General features: G+C 37.3%; 1 long non-coding RNA gene across 2 annotated transcripts; it reads right to left on the bottom strand.

The window, feature by feature from the left end:
- Positions 1-10,155: 10,155 nt before the first annotated feature.
- LOC150039815 (uncharacterized) lies at positions 10,156-20,845 on the bottom strand. 2 transcript variants are annotated; one of them, XR_016534224.1, is made up of 3 exons: positions 20,575-20,845; positions 10,676-10,760; positions 10,156-10,386 (listed from the first exon to the last, which is right to left on the bottom strand). It is a non-coding gene; the product is annotated as an uncharacterized LOC150039815 (long non-coding RNA). The 2 variants fall into 2 exon arrangements; XR_016534223.1 differs by lacking the exon at positions 20,575-20,845 and adding an exon at positions 12,712-12,754.
- Positions 20,846-22,341: the final 1,496 nt, after the last annotated feature.

Here is a 22,341-nt window from a genome sequence, read left to right as displayed (position 1 = left end):
AGCAATATGAAAACATCCAGGGTAGAAATTTATTTTTGTAATTGTCCATCTCCAAGGATCCAGTAAAATGTTGCACTGTATGTGTGGTTCCAGAAGCAGAGCCTCAGGTATAAGCAAGAAAGCAGAATATTCCTGAAGCCCTGACTAGAAGCCATAGTATCAGAGTACCCCCATTCCACATGCTCGTGGACCCAATCTGTCTCCAAACTCTTTTATTTGAAATGTGAATTTTTTCATGATCCCTGTATTCACATGTGAGCAGTAAGAAGTAAAATAAAATCATAATGCCATGGATTCATCTCTTTCACCAGTATAAATGCTGTCTATAAAGTGTTCATAGTGTCACCAACCTTAGAACCACAGTGTTTAAAATGTGGCATGAAGTGGACAATGAAAATATTATGCATAAATTAAAGTTTTGGATCTAGAGAAAGAGCACACCCATCAGAGAACTGGGCATAACCAGCAAAAATATGGGAAAGAGTTGTACAAGAGGTTATTTACCCCTTTCACAATGAAACAAACTTGTAGTCTCTTTGGTATGACATTTTATTTCTTCACCTTGAAAAAATTCATTTGGTCAGAACAAATGCATGGAATTGTGTGTCACTGCTGTAACACCAAAGGAACAAATCTAATTCTAGTAGGATCTCATATATCAGCAAGGTGTGGATTGTCTAGGAATTTTGCTTCACTGCTTACTAAAATAGCAAAACACTTTTGTGAGACTCATTTCTCATTTATTCAACAACCATGGAAAAGGAGTAATATTACAGACAAAAGCTGCACTGAGAACATTTTGAAAATAATTCCCAGAAACACTCTGTTTAACAACCATGTATATTTACATATCTTTATCTACATATAGATATCTGACCTTTTTGTCAATTCTTCCTTCCCAACTTCTGTTGGATCTTTTCCATTCATGCTAGAGGATTAAACGATAGAATCAAATGCCATGTGAACTCATAGTCTTAGTTTTTTATTCAAATTGGCTACAGTTTACCTAACACAAATAAATTCATAGGAATAGAAATAATACATAACTTAGCAAAATGAACAAAGGTATTTTCATTTTTCCCTGGAAAGGAAAATTAATTTCTTTTGTAAAAGAAAACTTTTATGCATGATTAAAGTCTTTTTCTTTCCTAGTAAACTTAGCACAATGCTATTGATATTATGCAGTTTAATGCTAGTTGGAACTCACTTCAGAGGAACTCAGTGCTTTAGAACTTCTAATTTTCTGCATTCTAAGTCTGCTCTACTCCCTCTGTCCTTTCATTTATTTGGTTATTTTTTTAACTGCCTCTCACAAATGGACAAGGAACGGTAGCCTAAGAAGAAGGATTCTCATCAGTTCTGATAGTGGGTATCAGAATTCTGGAGAATGAAAAAGATATGTTGTTCTTTTCATTGAGAAACCATTAAGGCCATTCTCACTGTTTCTAACTGGGATTCTTACCACTGTTGGCTCTGTGAAAGCTGCATGCAGGCACTGATATGTAAATAAGGATTTGGTTGCTAGGTTTCACTTCAAAGCAGACCATGATCAAGTGTGTGTTCATTTATGCTATCATTCTCTATTTCAATACACACAAGGATTACATGAGAACTCTCTGAGAAGCTGCCATATTGATTGGGCATTGTACTTACATTGAAATCAGTTTAACTTTCAGATGATAGACAACTCACCAAATGTCAATGTTTGAGTCACAAACCGCAGTGGCTGGAAACATCCTGACATCACTAGTAATGAAATAAAATTAGAAACAGATAATTGAGTTGGACCATGGAGAGGAACTCAAACACGTTTTATACAAGCTGGATATCGAAATCATGGCCTTGCTCCTGCTAGGAAAATGTTCTGCCACTTGAGCTACATCTACATCTCCAGCTCTTGTGTTCCCTCGAGTGATTTTCTCTGGTACTGCAGTGCAAAACTGAGAGGCATGTTATTAAATGAAAAGCAGTATTCCATTTTGCCATAGAAATGGAATTGTATCTCTTGGGGATATTAAATATGGACCTCAGAAAATTAAAGGTTTCATCCAAGATGGAAGAATTTTTCTCAGTACATCAACCACAATGCCTAATTCCATCTTGTGTAACTTTCAATGCAAGTCAAAGGAACTCAACCCTGAATTCCCTAATTTTCTGCTTCCTCCATTCCTTCAATAATCTGGGATATCTTTACTGATTTCAATTCTCAGATAGGAACAATGGACAGTAGGCCAGAAGCAGGAATTCCATCAATATAATGGTGGGCTTTTCAGTATCACCATTCTGGAGAATGCAGGGTCAATAAGAACTTTAATACTAGGCTCTACACACCATTTCACCACGGGGTTACTTCTGAGTAGGATTGTCACCTCTGTTGGCTAATAGAAAGCAACATACAAGCACTGACATTATGAAAAATTTGGTTATTTCCTAGACTACAGAGCAACCAATCTACCAGTGTTTTTTGACCAACCCAATCATCCTCTATTTGTGTCAATATTCAAAATGACTTCATAAAGATATTCCTAGGCTGTCTGTATAATCTGTATTGTCCTCAGACTCCAAAACGGTTGTACACTGAGATGTCAAATCAACTCACCAAACATTTGCGCTCGGTTCAGATATGAGAACCTCTAATGTGTGGTGCTCACTATAACAAAATACAAAACATAGAGACAATTAAGTGGGACACTGGGAGAAGAAACAATGCATTTCCCTAAAAGGTTGGGGGTTTAAACTATGGTTTTCGCTAGATATGCATTTGAGTTGTGTATCTAACTGTTCTATAGCTTCAATCCCTGTCTCTGAAACTGCAGCTTAAAGTTTGGGCCCAGTGCTGAATGAAGCTTCTGAGGACAGAAGATTGCTTTTGTCTATGCTGACTCAATCATCCCTTGCTGGCTGTGCTCTCAGGATGATCTGGCATGGGTAGATGAACCACTGTCAGACCTCTGTGATCTACTGGATCATGTACTGAGAGAACTGAAGACAGATGACAAAAACAAAGTCACTAAGGAAAAGAATGTGTCTGAAAGGCTAATTCAGTTCAGCAGCAAAATGCTGATGAGGGAATGTACAGATCAAGAGTGGAAGCAACACCCATGGCACAAGAAGAAAAGGAGCACAAGGCCAAATACCACAGCAACTGCACAGGAATACACACACACACACACACACACACACACACACACACACACACAATTGGTAATTTCCTTGATGAAGAATGTGATCTTGTGAGAAAACCTAGCAACTGTCCATTTCAAAAATTACAATCATGTCTTGATGCCAAGACTTTAAGGCTTTACCCAAATAAATGACGTCTGTGCACTATTCATGGAGTCAGAAACCTTCGATTCACATTTATGAAAAAGTTGCATTAACTGTACAGAAGAACATGGCATCTGCCAAATAGGATAGAAATCTAAAGGAGGAGTGGATGGGCCAAACAATTGTCCAAGCCAAAAGGGAGACTTTGTGGAGACATTCCCTTCTACTGTCTCGAACAAGAGACAAATGTTCACAGCCACTTTCAGACCTATAATCCCCAGTCGTGGGAGGTAAATTGTTAGTGCACAAGTTCTTCCTTTGTGATCCTTTGTTACTGCAGTCCTAGAAAATGTGTACAAACCCTTCAATCTGTGTCTCATGCCCAGGTGGTCTGATCAGAGTTTTCTAAGAGTTCCCTTCACTGCTCACAAGGACCAGGAGAATTCACTTTCTCCTGGAGTCTGAGTCCTTCACCCAACTTTCAGAAGGATGGAATGGCACAGACAAAATCGCACTGCCGTGACACTCCAATAGTTCTCCACATTCTATGTGCTCAGTCTTTGAATATCATTGTACACATGTATATCCATATTCTGGTATCTGTCCTTTTATGCTAACCTCTCTAGATATACGTATGATCTGCTTTGAATCATTAAATTATACACAGTAAAACACTGTGGAAATTCCTAAAACTATTTTTCACCCAAATTTGGTACAATTCATCAAAAACAATCACAAAATATACTATTTTTGGAAGGGGAATTTCCTAGAAATGAGGTTCTTGGTCCAAAGAAATGTTGACCTCTGATAAAGAAATCTTTTATAAAATGATTGACAAAGAATTCTTTCCTTATGGACATATATTGTGGATTTGTGTCTTTCCTTATTTTCCATTTCACTTGCTATACAGGAAATCAAGCTGATATACCATCTACACTGCTGCTTCCATGACTCCCTCAGTTCCCACTTGCTGGTGCTACTGTTGGCTGTCTTTCTAGCCTCCTTGATTGATAGAAAGATCTGTAGGCTCCCATCCAATGTGATAGTATGCCTTTCAAGGTAACAGAGGAGTGGAGTATGAAGAAGTGATTCAGGTTCCATTAGTGTTTTTTTTTTTAAGTGAAATCTGTTTCCAATACATTCAATTGGTGTGAGCTTTATAAATGAACTATGACCATCTTCATTTCCCTTTATAGATCCTACTACTTGACTTTCAAAGAAAACAGGAACAATTGTCTTTTGACCTTTTCTATTCTTATTTATGTCAAAACTTAAAACAAGGATGTACTGATACTGATCGACTGTCATATATATTGTCTACGGTTACAACACTTTACATTGTTTATCACTCAGTTGACAAGTACATTGACTCACCATATGTTGAGGGCCGGCCAGGACTGGGATACATTTCCCCTCTGGGTGTCAGATTCCACACTGCGAAGAAATTAAACACATACACAAAAATTGAGCCAGAACAGCACAGAAAAATATCTACATTTCTGGGTATTGAAACAATGGTCTTCTCCATGCCAAGCATGGGATCTGATATTAGAGCTACACCTCCACCTCTACTATCCCTGCCAGGCCTCCTTGAAGTATTGAGGTTTGACTTCAGAATCTTGTGTTAGACAAAGCTACATAGGAGTGATTCGAGTTTTGGCAATGTTGCCTCATCATGTGAACCTCTGTTTTCTCTTAGAATGGCAGGGAATGGACTGGTGAACTACTGAATAACATTTTTTGGAAGATCTGATGAAAGCAAGTGGAAGGCACTCAGAGTAGAAATGGCTTTGAATGGCTATTTCCAATCCTGCACCAAAACATTGAACTACAAATGTGGAGTTTGAGTGATAATGCATTATATTAGAGCACAAGAGCAGAGGGGCATGTCATAACACCAATGCATACTCATGTGAATACACATATCACACACACACACACACACACACGCACACACACACACACATACACACACAAACACATAGGTTACACAGTCCATAATTTCTTTGGTTGAGTATGTGATTTCTTTGGAACACCTAGTCACTCTTCACTTCAGCAATTAAAATCATGTCTTGATCCCAAGACTTTAATGATTCGCCCAAGATAAATGATGTCTATACTCTACGCATCAACTCATAAACCCTGGATTCATATTTGTTAAAAATTGGCATTGGGATGGGAATTTGGCCTCGTGGTGGAGTGCTAGCCTAGAATGCATGAAGATCTGGCTTCAATTCCTCAGTACCACACACATAGAAAAAAAAAGCCAGAAATGGTGCTGAGGCTCAAGTGGTAGAGCTCTAGACTTGAGAAAATCCAAGGACAGGATTCAGGCCCTGACCTCAAGCCCAGGACTGGCCAAAAAAATGTTAGTATTTACTGTACAGAAAGAATGGCATGTGCCAAGTAGGTCAGAAAACTAGAGGATGAATCCATGGGCAAGAAAACTATCACAACAAAATGGGACTTTGTGCTTCAATTATTTTCTTCATCCTTGAGTCACAGCCAAGTGTGCATGGGCCCTTGGAGAACTGAATCGCCTCAGTGCTCTCAAATACATTGTCAGTGCAGAAGCTACTTCATTATGATTTGTCACTGAGCTCTAGAAAACATACACAATCCCTTGGAATAAAGTCTCATGGAGGTGATCTGATTATAGATTTTTCTAAGAGTTCTCTTTATGGCTCACTAGAACAACAGGAACTCCATTCTCCTCACTCATCTTAGTCATTCACCCAACTCGTGAAAGGATGGAATGGCACAGATAAAAGTGCACTACTGTGACATTCAAAATACTGCCCACAAACTTGATGCACACTCTCTGTACAACTTTATACACATACCTATCTATATTCCAGTATCTGACACTTATGGCTGACTTCTCTAGACATACGTTTCCTTCCCCTTATTATCACTACTTTATCTTTAAATTGTACACAGTCAAATACTATGTTAATTCTCATACCTACTTTTTTCTCAAAGTATCTATAATTCATCAAAAACTATCTATATATTGTATATGCAAGAGAGTACTTCCTGAATTTTCCTGGAAAATAATGCTTCTTACTGTAATAAATGTTCACCTCTGCCAAACAAAGTGTTTATGCAACATTCGCCAAGAGATCTTGCCTTATTAATCTACACAGTGTTGACTGTGGCTTTGTGGCTTCCCTTATTTTCCATTTCACTTGCTATGTAGGAAATCAAGATGACATATCCTCTACATTTCTGCTTCCGTAGCACCTCTGTTCCCTACTTGGTTGCAGTATTAGTGGCTGTCTGTCCTACCTCTCTGATTGATAAAAGGATCTGCAGGACCTCTATCTGATGTGATGCTGAGTCTTTCAAGGTAACATAAGTGTGGGGTATAAAGAACTGATTCAGGTTCCATTAGCTACTTTGTATGTGAAATCTGATTCCATTCCATTCAATTAGTGTGAGTTTCATATATTCACTGTGACCATCTTCATTTATCTTCGTAGATCCTGCAACTTGACTTCCAAAGAGAATAGGAACAGTTGTTTATTGGTGTGTTCCATTGTGGCCTGTTTATTTTCAAAACTGAAAACAAGGTTGTACTGACACTGTGTGCCTGCCATGGGTATTGTCTATGGTTACAACACTGCATATTGGTTAGCACTGTGATGAGAAGTACACGGGGGACTCACCAGATGTTCAGGGCCGGCCAGGACTGGGACAACTTTCCCTTCTGGGTGTAAGTGTCCACACTGTGAAGAAATTAAACACATACGCAAAAATTGAGTCTAAAAAGTAAAGAAAACTATCATTTTCTATCTACAATGCTGGGTATTGAAACCATGGACTTCTCCATGCCAAGCATGGGATCTGCTACAGGAGCTACCCCTCCACGTCTGCTATCCCTACCAGGCCTCTTTGCAGTACTGAGATTTGACTTCAGAAGCCTGTACTAGATGAAGCTGCATGGGATGAGACGAGCATTTGGCAACGCAGTCTCATCACATGAACCCCTGTTGTGCCCTCAGCATGGCCAGGAATGGATTGGTGAACCACTGCTCAACTCAATAATGACATTTACTGAGAGGACTGATGATAATAAATGGAAGGAAATCAGAGTAGAAATGGCTTTGAAAGGACATTTCCAATTCAAAATATTGGCAACAAAATATTGGACCGGAAATGAAGAGTTGAAAAGAAAATATCAGACTTAAGCACAAGAGCAGAGGGGCAGATGTCATAATACCAGAGTACCAGCACACAAACACACATACAAACACACACACACACACACACACACACTCACTCACTCACACAAACACTCTCTAATTTCTTTGAGAATATGATTTCTTTGGAACACCCAGTCACTGTTCATTCTTGAGCCTAGACTTCAATGCTTTACCCAAGGTAACTATTCATTGAGTCATAAACCTTGGATTCAGATTTTGAAAAAGTATTCACTGTACCAAAAGAATGTGGTATTTGTACACAATGGAATTCTATGCTGCTGTCAGAAAGAATGACATTGCCCCATTTGTTAGGAAATGGAAAGACTTAGAAAAAATCACATTAACTAAAGTAAGCCAGACTCAAAGGAACTTAGGCTCAGTGATTTCCCTCATTTGTCATAATCAGTGGAAACCTTGGGCTGTCCTAGCAGAGATTTGCAATAGGGCAAAACCTTGATACAAAAGGCCATAGAGTAGGACGCTAAATGAAAGGATCTCTAGGATATAGAAACATAAGCCATATAATGAATGATTATTGTTCTTAAGGTACTATGTTATCTCTTATCTCTTTTGCTGTCCCTTGGTTATCTCATATTGTTACAGTATCTCACTTTGTTACCTGATATATCGGATATATTTGTTTTTGGTTATTTGAAATTGGATAGAGAAGGGAGGGAAACAAGATGAAGGGTGGGGGTGGGGGGAGGGAAATGGGGACCAAGACATGTGAAAGGTTATCAATGTATGTGAAGTGATGCACCATCTATCTGGCAAATATCATGTAACCCTTCTATTAATTACAATAAAAATATATGAAAAAATAAGAATGGCATGTGCCAAGAAGGGCAGCAATCTAGAGGAGGAATCATGGGCCCGACAATTGTCCACAACCAGGAAAACAGGGAAAAGGGATCTACAAGGAACTTCCTTTTCCTCAGCCCTGAGTAGGGGCCAAGTAGCTGTGGGCCCTTTGATTTGAGCCCTATATTCCCCAGTGTTGTGATGTAAATTGTTACTGCGGAAGCTACTTTTTCTGTGATCATTTGTCATTGCAGTCTACAAAATGTGTACAGCCTCTCAGAATAGGGTCTTATAAACAAGCTATCCTATCAGAGTTTTCTAAGAGTTCTCTTTACTGTTCACTGCAACATCAAGAACCCCATCTCACTGGTGTCTCAATCATTCACCAACTTTAAAAGGACAGTATGGCGCAGATAGAGCTGCACCGCTGTGACATTCAAAATAGTTTCCATAATGCAGGGATCAAGTGACTAAAGTCCTAGCTACTCAGGAGGTTGAAATCTGAGGATCATATTTCAAAGCCAGCCTTGCCACTGTAATTTCCAATGAGACTGGAATCTCCAGCTAGCCACCAGAAACCCAGAAGTAGTGCTATGGCTCAAGTGGTATAGCCCCTGCCTTGTGCTGAAGAGCTCAGGGACAATAGCACACAGGCTCAGAGTTCAAGTCCCCATCCTACAAAATAAAAACAAAGAAAAAAATCGGTCCTACATACTTATTTAGTCTCTGTATATCTTCATACATATGCCTATCTATGTTCATTATTTGAGCTATCATAGCTGACCTCTCTAGATAGAGATAGGATCTGCTTTGAATCATTAAATTAAGCACAGTCAAATAATATGTAAAATCCTATATATACTTTTTAATTTTTGCTAATTCTGGAGCCTGAACTCAGGGCCTGGGCACTGTCCTTGAGCTTTCTCAAGGCTAGTGCTATATCACTTGAAACACAGCACCATTTTCAACTTTTCCTGCTTATGTGTTACCAAGAAATAGAACTGAGGGCTTCCTGCATGCTAAGCAAGCACTCTACTACTAGGCCATACACCTGGCCCTTCCTATATGTACTTTTTCACACATATTAGCTGCAATTCACTGAAGACTAACTATAAATATGATATATATATACATATTCAAGAGGGTATTTCTTGTGTTTTCCTAAAAGAGAGACTTTGGGATCTAACTAAATGTTCATCTCTAAAAAACAAAGCTTTTAGACAAGACTGATGAAGAATTCTTTCTTTGTGAACCTACACCAATGTTTTCTGTGGTTTTGTTGTTTCCTAGATTTTCTTTCCCTTGCTATGTAGAAGCTGAATCTGATATATCACCCAAATTCTGCTTCCAGGTCTCCTCTTTTCCCTTTCGCTCGTTATGTAGAAACTCCAGCTGATATGGCTTTTAAATTTTGTATCCGTGTTCACTGTTTTCCACTTCACGCATTATAAAAAAATTCCAGCTGATATATCATCTAAATATTTGATTCTGTTTCCCCTTTACTCCTTGCTTCCACCAATACTAGCTTTCTTTCCTGACTGTCTTATGGAGAAAAAGATCTGCACAGCGGAAGCAAGATTCCTATCCATCATGATGGTGGTATTTCAGGTGAAATAGTCCTGGCTTTTGACACATTTATCCTGATTCCTTTAGCTACTTCATATCTGAATTCCTCCTCACTTCAAACTAGTCATTGTGACTTGAGTGCCTGACCTGTGATACTCTTTTAGCTCCTCATAGTTAACTTTAGAACAGCCTATGAGAAAGTTTCTTTTGACCTCTTTCCTTTGGTATTTATTTTCAAAACAGATAATAGTTACATGATATGGTTGGGCAGTAATATCAACTTTGTCTTGGTACCATATTTCAAAATGATTTTACTTTCAGATGACAGGTAAATCCACTCACCAATTGCTCATGCTGGATCAACAGCTGCTGCCAGAGCCCAGTTTACATGGACTCAGGCATGCCTATCACAGCATCTCAACTGCAGTATTTTAAACAGAAGGAAGCCTGGTGGTGCTGGCATAAGCTGGTAGTTCTCCTCTGTAGGAGATAGAGCTGAGGCTCAGGGTTGAAGCCAGCCGCAGCCAACAGTCCCTGAGACTCTCATCTGCAATTCACAAACAGAAATGGAGATGTGGCACAAAGTATCTGAAAACTAGCTCCAAGCAAAAGAGCTCAGGGACAGTGCTAATGTCCTGAATTTTAAGTACCAAGACCACAAAAAGAAAAAGAGAAAGAAAGAAAGAAAAAGAAATGTGTTTATTTTGTGAATGTGTGACATATCATTTCCATAGAGTTGACATTTATTAAGAAAGTATAGGTATATTCTCAATCTCATCAGCCCAGCTTGGGACTTTTACTCATGGTTTAAAGCATCTTTGAATCCCATGACTTACATATTATATTTGTTGAGGGTCAACACTGCTACAGTGTAATCCGGATATATCTCAGTATAGTATCACTAGGTAACAAACCATTCACCTAAGAGAAGGAAAACACAGAAGAATTTCACACTGATTGTGTTGAAAATATACTTAATATACCAAACATTATGGAAAGTCATGCACACAGAACTGTTCTAGGTGGTGGTGAGCCTTTTAAAATCTATAGCCTATGAAACCTTGAAAGCTATAATTCTTCAGAGTTGACCATTCCTGGGAAAAGTACATTCTGCAATTACTTTTCATAGTTCTGTTACAGAACAAGAGAAGAAAAATTTTTGAATCAACAAACTTTCACTGATATACAAGGCACCTTTACAGATAATGCATTGTTTCACAGGACATAGAGATGTAAATAAATCCAGTATTAAGAGAGTTTATATCACAGTTATTATGGATTTTCTACTTGGAAACATTTTATAATAGAAATAAAAAGGATGAGAAATATTGTACATTCTATAATATTTCACAGAGTGGGTACATGTTAAGATAATACAATTGTCAATGGGAAATAAAAAGATATTATAATCCTAGCTACTAAGGTGTTCTGAGGATCTCAATTCAAAGAAACCTAAAAAAACAGCCAGGAGACTCCACTTATCTAAAAGGATAAAAAGCTGCACTTGAGAAAGGGTATCAATGTATGTGAAGTAATGCACCTTCCATCTGGCGAATGTAATGTAACCCTTCTATTAATTACAATAAAAATATATGAAAAAAATATATATATGAAAAAAAGCTGAAATTGGACCTGTAGCAGATGTCATAATTCACTAATCCTGGGTGAAAAAAAGTTGTGAAAGCATTTAAGACCCCTAATTAAAACCCCAGTGTTACCACACATTTACAACATCTGTACATACACACAAACACACCCACATACTCAAAATTGTCCAATAATAATAATAATATGATATTTACAGTAAGGTATCCAGACACATGTAATACATTCCTACACTCTTCAAAAGAAAAAGTAACATGAAAATAAAATTCTTCTTGTAAAAATATATAAATAAATGCATTTAGGTAAAATACTGGTTCTGACTTTTAGATCTGGAGCAGACACTTGTAAAGCACATTGTATCCAGCCATACCATTTCATACAGAAAGGAAACAGAACTCCCAATGCTTGCAGTCCCTAGTCCTTAGGCCCTAGCCATGGGAGCCAGAAGAAGTCAAGGCAGAGAAAGAAGACTTGTAGCCAGCCCTGCTTCTGCTGTGGAGCTGGGACAGAACTGTGAAGAGCTTCAGATACCCTAAAATAATTAGGCAAAAGGACTCAAACTGTCTCCAGCCTTTCAGTTTGTAAACAGCTAGACACAGAGGAGGATCAAACTCTGTCACAAATTTAAATCATAGCTGATTTTCCTGCTACCTTTCAGGCTAAGAACTTTCTTTTCTTTTTCTTTTCATTCCTTTTGGTTCATCACTTCCCCTAAACCCAGTTTGTTAAGATAAATCTTTAGAGGAAATGAGCTTTAGGTGATTGACTAATCAGAAATCTCAGCTATTCAGGAGCTGAGATCTGAAGACAAGAAGTTCAAAGCGTCAAAAAGCTTCGTGGAACTCTAATCTCCACTAACCAGCAAAAGTTGTACATGGAGTTGTAGCTCAAGTGGCAGAGTGGTAGGAGTTGGAGACAAAAAAAGCTAAGGAACAGTGTCCAGGCCCCAGTCTCAAGTCCCCATACATACACACACACACACACACACACACACACACACACACACACACACACACACACACACACTTTATTCAGGTAGCTACAAGGCAAAGCCTTCATATGTAAGAACCAGAGAGATCCCCAGTCAGCTCTCACTCCTCCAAGTCCCCTCCAATCAGCCCCTTCTCCTCCTCACATTATCCAACAAGCCCTCCCTCAAAAAACTCATTCTTTTTACTTTAATCCCTATGGAAAGGATGGGAAGAAAGTCCAATGTCATAGAGAGCAAACCCTATGATAGACAGACTGCCCTTGCTCAGACCCTTACCTTGTAGAGCAAACTCTACTCATATAGTTGCTCCTATGGCAACCCCAAACAGAATGCACTGGTCATCTTTACATCACTGCAGAATGAGGAATGGAATGTTCGAGAATTAAAGGCATACCAGTTCTCCTTAAAGACAGTGGACTGAAATTGGAAAGGACATAAGACCAAAGTCGAACACTACAGTAAAATAGTTTCAACACATAGACTACCTCACCTTTTCTTTTGCCTCTATATTTAATGTGGAGAATTTTTCTGTTAACCCAAACTTGAAAAATGATTTCTGAAATAAAAGTCTGGGAGACTGGCCTAGTGGTGGAGCTTTTGCCTAGCATGCATGAAGACCTGGATTTGATTATTTGGTTCATACCTAGAAAAAATCCAGAATTGGGGTGTTACAAAACCATTTATTAGCTCAAAATTCAGCCAAAAACTAGATATGTTTTTAATTTGGCAAAACTAGTGGAGCTTGTTCCCATGGAATACGCTGGCATACCAGAATGCATAAAACAAGTTGATCAAGAACTAAATGGAAAACAAGATGACCTGAAGAGTGAACAGTAAGTTTGGCCTCTCGTCCAGACAGAAGTGAAGAATGTGCTGATGAAGCAGTGCCCTTTTTACTTTTATTTTTATGTAAAATGTTACAAAATTGACTTTTCTTAATGGACTTCTGTATTAGGAACTGTTCACTGCTGTATTGGTTTGCAGATATTTACCAAAATGCTTCCATACCACTTAGTTGAACTAAGTACTTTGAGCTAGTCACATAAGGTGTGCTATAAAGTTTTTGTGGAATTCTGTTTGGCAATACTGTAAATTACATTATGTTTCCAAGTCATAGAACACCATTACATTGTTGTTTGGGATGACACATTTAATAGAAACATGAAAAATTTGTTCTGCATTGAAATAAATTTTATTTTTGCCTCCAAACCCAGATTAATTACATAGAATAATCCTATTACAAGTAGCATACTATATGTCATATACTAGACATAGATTTACTTAGTAAACTTAATATCCAATATATTTGAAGGCCATACTTCAGAGCCCTTCATATAAGCTCTTTTTTTCAAGAGTGGCCTAGGTTAGTAAAATTAAACCAGAAGTGAGCTAAGCTTTTAAGATTCATTCTCTCTCCGGTACTGAACACATTATATCTATGGTTCTTTGTTTTTTAGAAATTTTTTGTATAAACTTTCTTTTACAAAGGGATTCTTTTTTAAAAAATTTATTCCTGCTAAATCAAATCCAGTTATAAGAGATATTGAAGCATTCCAGGGGTTCCCCATTAGCCTCTTATCTTTGATCCAACATGTCCATTCTGTATTAATGTCACTACAGTGAGTTAAGCCAAAGACTTTTACTTAGGCATTCCTTCTGATTTCAACACATCAGAATTATGAATAAAAATCATGTTGGGTTTCATTGTAATTGCATACGGTATATGGAGGACATCTCAAACTGTCACTCATCTATATGTCTTCATCATCTTAAAATGGACTGAACTTTTGGGAGGTGGTTTTCTACTACATTTAGGACTTGGCTCTTCAAAGAGTTTCAAAAATACAAAAAATAATTTCAAAAAAAAAAAAAGAAAAAGCCAGGAGTGGTACTGTGGTTTAAGTGGTAGAGCTCTAGCCTTTAGAAAGTCCAAAGACAGTGCTCAAGCCCTGAGGTCAATCCCAGGACTGGCAAAAAAGAGATTTCTGAAATAAAAAGCTTTACTAAACTCTTACAAACTCTAATTAAAAATAAGTGTTAATACTAGTTCCAATTCCCTACTGAGAATAGGTAAAAGGAAAATTGCCCACCTAGTGAAGAGAACCAGGGTATTTCATTAATACAAAGAATATCTGGAAAGAATACTAAAATATTATACTGCATCAAATGAAAAAGAAAGCACAACACAAAGGGAGGAAAGTCTTGAACTGATAGAAATTTGCTCTTCCTTGATTGGTTCTTAAGGAGAAGTACAAAGTTCTTGGTGACTAACCTTACGAATACAGGGACTCAGTTGAAGCATTGTCCCCTTTTCTCTAGTTTAATGTTGTTGATGTACTCTGTTTTTCTCTTTCCTCCTCCAACCTACAGTCAGTAACAAGTTGAGAAGTCTCAGAATCCTCTTATCACCTATTATGTATTCTGATAAATACATTACATTGATCTGTGTCTTCCACTGTCGGTTGGATAGAATGACTAGAATGCTGGATATTTTCTGACCCATATTCAATTGGGGTCCACTAGGCAAGAGCGATAGTGAGGACTTGGGGAGGAATAGTTGAATCGCTCACGCTCTCATTTCAGAGAATTGAGAATTTATATGGCTGGGTACAGCCACCATATCTATTGAGAAGCAGAGACTGGAGACTGTGGTTCAAGGTCAGCCAAGGAATACTAGTTCTTGAAAGCACATCTGAACTAACTGTTGTTATCCTAGCTCCAAGGGAGACACAATGGCTGGGGTCCGTGTTGCACGCCTATCCTACCCAGCAAGGTGAGTGCACTAAGCTCATCTGGACCAGACACAAAGCAAGAGCTGCCTCCCTCAAAAAGAAATAAATCACTGCAAATTAACATTTTTACACTATACATCATAGTTATGGTTGAATATAGTAACAGAGGAAAATTAAATGAAATAAAGCTAAAATGCCCTGGATATGACTCCTTGGAGATTTCTATGAAAAAAAATTACCACAAAGGGGGACTCAGTAACCCAACAAATGGGCAAACACACGGAAGAGACATATCTTGAAAGAATACAATCAGGAAGAAGTCTTCAAAAATTCCTTGCCCTTAGAGAAATACAAACCAAACGTGAGAACTTCTTCAACATCAGTCAGAATTGGCAATCACTCACAACACAAACAACAACAAATGGTAAGGAAACAGAAATCAGTACAAGCACTATGGAAACTGATACGGAGGTTCCTCAAAAACCTAAAAATACATTTACCACACAATACAGTGATAACATTTTGGGTCATGTATCTGAAAGAATGTAAATCAGGATATGATAGAAGCACAAGCAAACACACAATCTTTGTAGCACTGTTTAAAATAGCCAACATATGGAAACAGTTGACCCAAAACTGTCAAATGAATTGATAAATGGGGTATAGCTACATAATATGTATTATTCATCCATAAAGATGAAGTTATATTGTTTTCAGGCCAGGTTCACAAGGGAAAAATCACATGTTTCCTCTCATATGTGCAAAAACATATGTAAAAGGATACATGGGATCATACACAAAAATACACGAGTATCTTCATTGTTATGGGAATGTTTGATTAGATTAGAAGGAAATGAGGAAAAGAGAATGATAGATGTTGAAAACTACTGCAATAGAATGTATCTGTGTAGGGCCGGGAGTTTGGCCTAGTGGTTAAAGTGCTTGCCTAGCATGCATGAAGACCCGGGTTCGATTCCTCGGTACCACATACGTAGAAAAAAGCCGGAAGTGGTGCTGAGGCTCAAGTGGTAGAGCTCTAGCCTTGAGAAAGTCCAAGGACAGTGCTCAGGCCCTGAGCTCAAGCCCAGGTCTGGCAAAAAAAATAGAATGTATCTGTGAATGGAGACAGTATCACAATCTTACTAATGAAAACGCTGCTGAATAATACCAGATATAGGGAGAGTAAGAAAACGTGGGTCCATCTAATTCAAGAATACTAGGTGTAGGTTTGAAACACCCTGGTGAAGGATGTAGGTTCTACAAATAGATTTAGCTTGGGACCCTGCCATATTGCTATTGGGGATATATCTCAAGGAATCTAATGAATATACAGGAAAACCCATGCATACCAAGTTTATTTCAATTTGATTACCACAAGCATATGATGGATTCAGCTAAAGTGCCTAGGAACTAAAGATTAAATAAAGAATTGTAGTACATATATACGATGGAATATGACTCCGTTATTTTTTCTCTCATATATTTTATTGTAATTAATATGAGTTACATTATATTCACCAGATAGAAAGTACATTACTTCATATATATTCATACACTTTTTCATGTCATGGTCCCCATTCCACTCCCCCCCCCACCGCACAACTTGATTTCCCCTCTTCCCTCTCCTATTTCAAATAAGCAATGAAGCATATATAAAATATATCAGATAACAAGGTGAAATATTGTAATATTTTGAGATAACCAAGGGACAGTAAAAGAGATGAGAGATAACATGGTACGTTAAGGACAGCAATCACTCATTATTGGCTTTTGTTTCTTTATCCTGGACGTCCTTACATTTAGCGTCATACTATATGGCCCTTATGAATCTAGATTTGGTTCTATTGTGAATCTCTGCTAGGAGAGCCCAAGGTTTCTATTGATTATGACAAATGAGGGAAATCATTGAGCCTGTGTTCCTTTGAGTCTGGCTTACTTCACTTAATATGGTTTCTTCCAAAGTTTTCCATTTCCTTACAAATGGGCGGTGTCATTCTTTCTGACTGCAGCATAGAATTCCATTGTGTACAAATACCACATCTTCTTGATCCACTCATCAACTGAGGGACATCTGGATTGGTTCCATATCTTTGTTATGGTAAATAGTGCTGCAATGAACATTGTTGTGCTGGTGGATTTAGTATGTCCTTGTTTTTGTATGATTGGGTAAATGGCAAGTAGTGGAATTGCTGGGTCATAGGGGAGTCCTATATTTAGTCTTTTGAGGGACTGCCTTGCTTTCCATAGTGGTTGAACGAGTTTGTACTCCACCAATAGTATAGTAATGATCCCTCCTTGTCCATATCCCCTCCAGCACCTGCTGGTAATAGATTTTTTGATCCTGGCCATTTTAACTGGAGTGAGGTGGAATCTTAGAGTTGTTTTGATCTGCATTTCTTTTATGACTAGAGATGTCGAGCATTTCTTCATGTGTCTATAGGCCATTCTTATTTCTTCTTCAGAGAAGTCTCTCTTTAAGTCTTTGGCCCATCTTTTAATGGGATGGTTTTTTCTTTGGAGATTACTTTTGGAGTGATTCAATTTTTTGAGCTGTTCATATATTTTAGATATGAGGCCTTTGTCTATTCTATGGTTAGTGAAGATCTTCTCCCACTCTGTAGCCTTTCTAGTTAATTTGCTAGCTATGTCCTTTGCCATACAGAAGTTCTGCAGTTTAATGCAGTCCCAATTATCCAGTGTTTCTTGGTCCTTATTAAGAAAGTTTCAACCTGTGCCAAGGAGACCTAGAGTATCTCCAATTCCTTCTTATAAAGTTTTCAGTGTATCAGCTTTTACTTCGAGGTCTTTGGTCCATTTGGAATTAATCCTAGTGCAAGGTGAAAAAGAAGGATCCAACTTTAGTTTTCTGCAGGTGCTGAACCAGTTCTGCCAGCAACATTTGTTGAAGAGGCTTTCTTTCTTCCATTTTATTTTTTTGGCTCCCTTTTCAAAGATTAGGTGACCATAGGTCTGTGGCTTAATGTCTGGGTCCTCAGTTCCATGCCGTCTTCCGTAAATCCTCAGTTATTTTTTTTTTAAAAAAACCCCTAACATCCTGTGATTTACAGTAAAGTGGACAGTCCTGGAGATGGTCATGTGATTGAGATGAACCAAGCTCAAAAAGAAAATATCACATTTTCAATTATTGCTGGAATCCAAAATTTAAAGGCATACCAGTACATGTATATATATATATATATATATATATATATGTCTGTACACACACATATACACAGAAACACCAACATGGAGTCTAAATATAATCAAACTATAGTAAATAAAAAGGCTGTTAATGAACAGAGGAATGGGAGATGGAAAGAGAAATAGGATGAGATTCTTCCTATTAACATGCAGTGTATACACATGGCAAATATTATGGATATACTGCTTTATGTAGTAAATATACACTAAAAATTAAGCTCTTCAATTAATACCAGCCTTTATTAAAACAATACCTAGCAGGAACCCTAAATAATAACTAGAGGGGCGTACTCTATCAATCCTTCAAAAAATGGATAAAGACATTAAAACATGGAAAACTGAATTGTCGGAATTTATATTAATAGTACTTCATCATTATGATTAAGGGATAGTTACAGTAAAGCCTTAACATGTATCATTATTTCATGTTAATTATTTACTAATTTCAGTTTTAAACCTTTCTGAAAGTAATCTTCACATCTCTGCAAAATTTCACCCAAACTTCACAGTGATTTTTTTCCTGAAATCATCATAGCAATAAATCATTAAATTCATAGGGAAACATAAAATATCCCAGGTAGTAAAAATAATCCTGGGTAAAAAGATCAAAACACTAAAGGTTTTATACTACCAGACTTTAAAAGATTGTAAAGCTACATGGATAAAAACAACATGGTCCTTAGAAAACTAAGAAAACGAAGACTCAAAATTAAATGCACACAGCCATCCTCATACAATTATTGGAAAAAGGAATCAAAAGTATGGTTTAACAATTTTGAACAACTGCTTATCTACATGTAGAAGAGTGAACCTACAATCATAGTCTCTCTATACAGTTCAAAAATCAACTCAAAATGGATCAAAGCTATTTATATTAAGATTTGAAACTTTGACATCACTACAGAACAACACAGGGTGGCAGTGAACAAGAGAGACAGGAAATTATCTCCTGGATAGGACTCAAGAAAATAAGAACAAGAATTAGTTGACAAATAGGATTCCAATCAATTAAAAAGTCTCTACACATCAAATGACACCATAAATTCATGCAACAATTTACACAATAGGAGAAAATCTTGGTCCTCTATAAAACACATAAGGGTTAATATGAAGAATACACAATTCTACAAACAAAAACCAATTAATAAATTAGCAAATGACTTCTTCAGGTTGCAGAAGTACAAACAGTTTCCACCTCATTTGCAAAGTGACCCTGAGACTGCAATCTCACCACAGTGAGAATAGCAATTATTATAAAAGGAAACAACAAATGCTGATGATGAGGTTGTGAGAGTAGACATGGGGAAAATATCCTTTATACAATACACTACAGTGGGTGGGCATGTAATTTCGTGTGTCCACTGTGGAAATCACATACATATAGGATGCTATAAATATATACATACCTGTATGTAAATATATATATGACTATATATACACAAACTCACATATAAGTGTGTATGTATATATGTGTATGTATCAGTATATATGTGTGTATATACATAAATGTATTTATACATATATATTTATTTATTTATGTTGGCTAGTTCCATTAACACTAGCTAATCAGTAGAGTGAAACTTGATAGATGACAGTTCCCCCCCAGCCCTGGAGGAAAGACCATGGTACTTCATCTTCCAAAGTGACCAGCAACAAGCCATGCTGGAGTATGGTTTAAGTGGCTGAGTACCAGCAAGCAAGCCAAGAGAACAAACTCTAGGGTTTGACCTAAAATTCTCCTATTTAGGGGCACTTGGGATAGGCTAAAATAGAACAACCTTAAAATCCTGCTGTGTGACCTTTGCATATAGAGTCAAAGGATTGATTAGACATAAAACTCAGATGCTGCTATATGACCTTTGGACAAACATCTGGAGAAATGTAAGTTGTTAAAACAGTTAAACATTTATAATACCCATTTTTATTGTAGTGCTCTTCCCAACAGTTAGGCTGTGCCTCAGCCAAGGTAAACAACAACCAATGAATTCATAAAGAAAATGTAACACTCGGGCCCAGAGGATAGCCTAGGGGTAGTGTGCCTGCCTAGTATGCACGAAGCCCAGTGTTACATTCCTTGGTACTACCAACACAAAAGCCCGAAAAAGCCAGAAGTGGTAATATCCTAGCCCTGAGAAATCCCAAGGACAGTGCTCAGGCCTTGAGTTCAAGTGCTAGGATTGGCAAAAGGAAAAAATGTAATACTTACAAGCAATGGAGTTTGATTCACATGAAGAAGAGTCAAATATCATTGTCTCTAGGCAAATGAATGCAACTGGGATCATCATGTTGACTGACATAAACCAAGCTCAAGATGTCAAATAGCACAGGTTTCCATTCATGTGGAAACTAGATCTAAAGTAATGATAATAAATAATAGTAAAAATGGGAGATGTGTAATAAAAAAACAAAACAAAGTGAAACAAAAACACAACAAAGGGAAACCTGCTGATTAAATAAGTGAGAGAGGGAGATGGAAACCAGGTATGAGGAAGATGATGTTTCATACAGACACTCACCTATATATGGAGAGAGTCTGCCGAAACCTATTAAATGCTGTATGGACACATGGGTTAAAAAGGAATAGGACAAGAGAAACTCATTCAAAGTTCAATGTATATATGTATAGGAATATCACAATTAAATCCCATGGTACTATTCATAAATGCTAATAAATTGTTTAATCATTACAAAATGATAATTATGCAAACAAAATTAGTAAATCTCATTACACTAAAATGCTGAAACCAATTTCAATACCAAGGAAAATTGAAACAGTTAAGTCAATATGATCTATCGACTTCAGAATTTGCCCTAGTTATAGAAAGTAATGTGTAGGAAGAGTAGACATAAACATGACTTCTTATTTTTATAAAGACTGTTCATGAGCTTAATATAATGTCTGTATAGCTGCAATATTACAGAGCCATACAAATTAAAAATGCAACAAAATGGGAGGCAATTTGAGAACATCTCATAGAACCCAAAAAACTAATTTCACAAAAATTAGGTCTTCATTCATACGCGGAATCAAAAACTAAAAGGAGTATATATTCATGTTTAGGCCTATATGGATAAATATACAGCAGGAATTTGACTAAAGGACTACGTAAGTATAAATGGAGAAGGGTGGGTAAAATAAAAGTAGTGGGTAAATATTGAAATAGCTAGTTTGATTGCAAAAATTCTGACAGAGCAAGGAAACCCGTTGAAAAAATTGGGGGAAAGTAATAAAGGAAGATTGATTACAATATATTGTATACATGTATGAAAAAAAGGCAAACCAATTCTCCACTTATGTGTCAATATGCACAGGAATGGTAAGAAAGGAATCTCTCAACATACTGAAAAAAGTTTGTCAGAATACTTCAGACTCTCTATGCAATACTATTGAGGGGAAATAGAACTGAATGAATTTTTCCTCACAATGAAAACATTTGAAATACAGCTGGCTGTACCCAAAAACACAGACAATACCGAAGGCTGACAAGAGACATGGGGAAGAATTGGGAACAAGACTACAAGGTGATGCAACTGCTTTGGAAAATGCATGTAATGAGGCAGATCTTCACAGTGACCATAGGACTCAATACTTCTAATGTAAGCTGTGTACATACCCAAGAGAAATGAAAGCACTTATCCACAAATGTTCACTGCTGTATCACTCAAACCACCCAAAAAGTAGTAACAACACAAATGAATGCTTGAAATATGCCATGTCTATGCGATGGGGTATTGACCATCCAAAAGAGTGCAGAATAGATATATAGATACATACTACAGCCAGGAGGAGCTTCCAAAGCATACTAAGAAAAACAATCCATGAAAAGTCTGAAAAAGCAAATACACAGATACATTAGTAGTTGTTTATAGCTCTGATGGAGAGTCAGGAAAAGAACAGGAAATATGACTGCTATTAGTTATGGGGTTTCATTATGTGTGATATGGAGTGATAGTTTCCTCACTCTGACAATGT

The sequence above is a fragment of the Megascapheus bottae genome, unplaced genomic scaffold, assembly GCF_031878675.1.
Source record: "Megascapheus bottae isolate mThoBot1 unplaced genomic scaffold, mThoBot2.hap1 HAP1_SCAFFOLD_164, whole genome shotgun sequence".
Classification (NCBI taxonomy): domain Eukaryota; kingdom Metazoa; phylum Chordata; class Mammalia; order Rodentia; family Geomyidae; genus Megascapheus; species Megascapheus bottae.
This window is presented reverse-complemented; position numbering and strand designations above follow the sequence as displayed.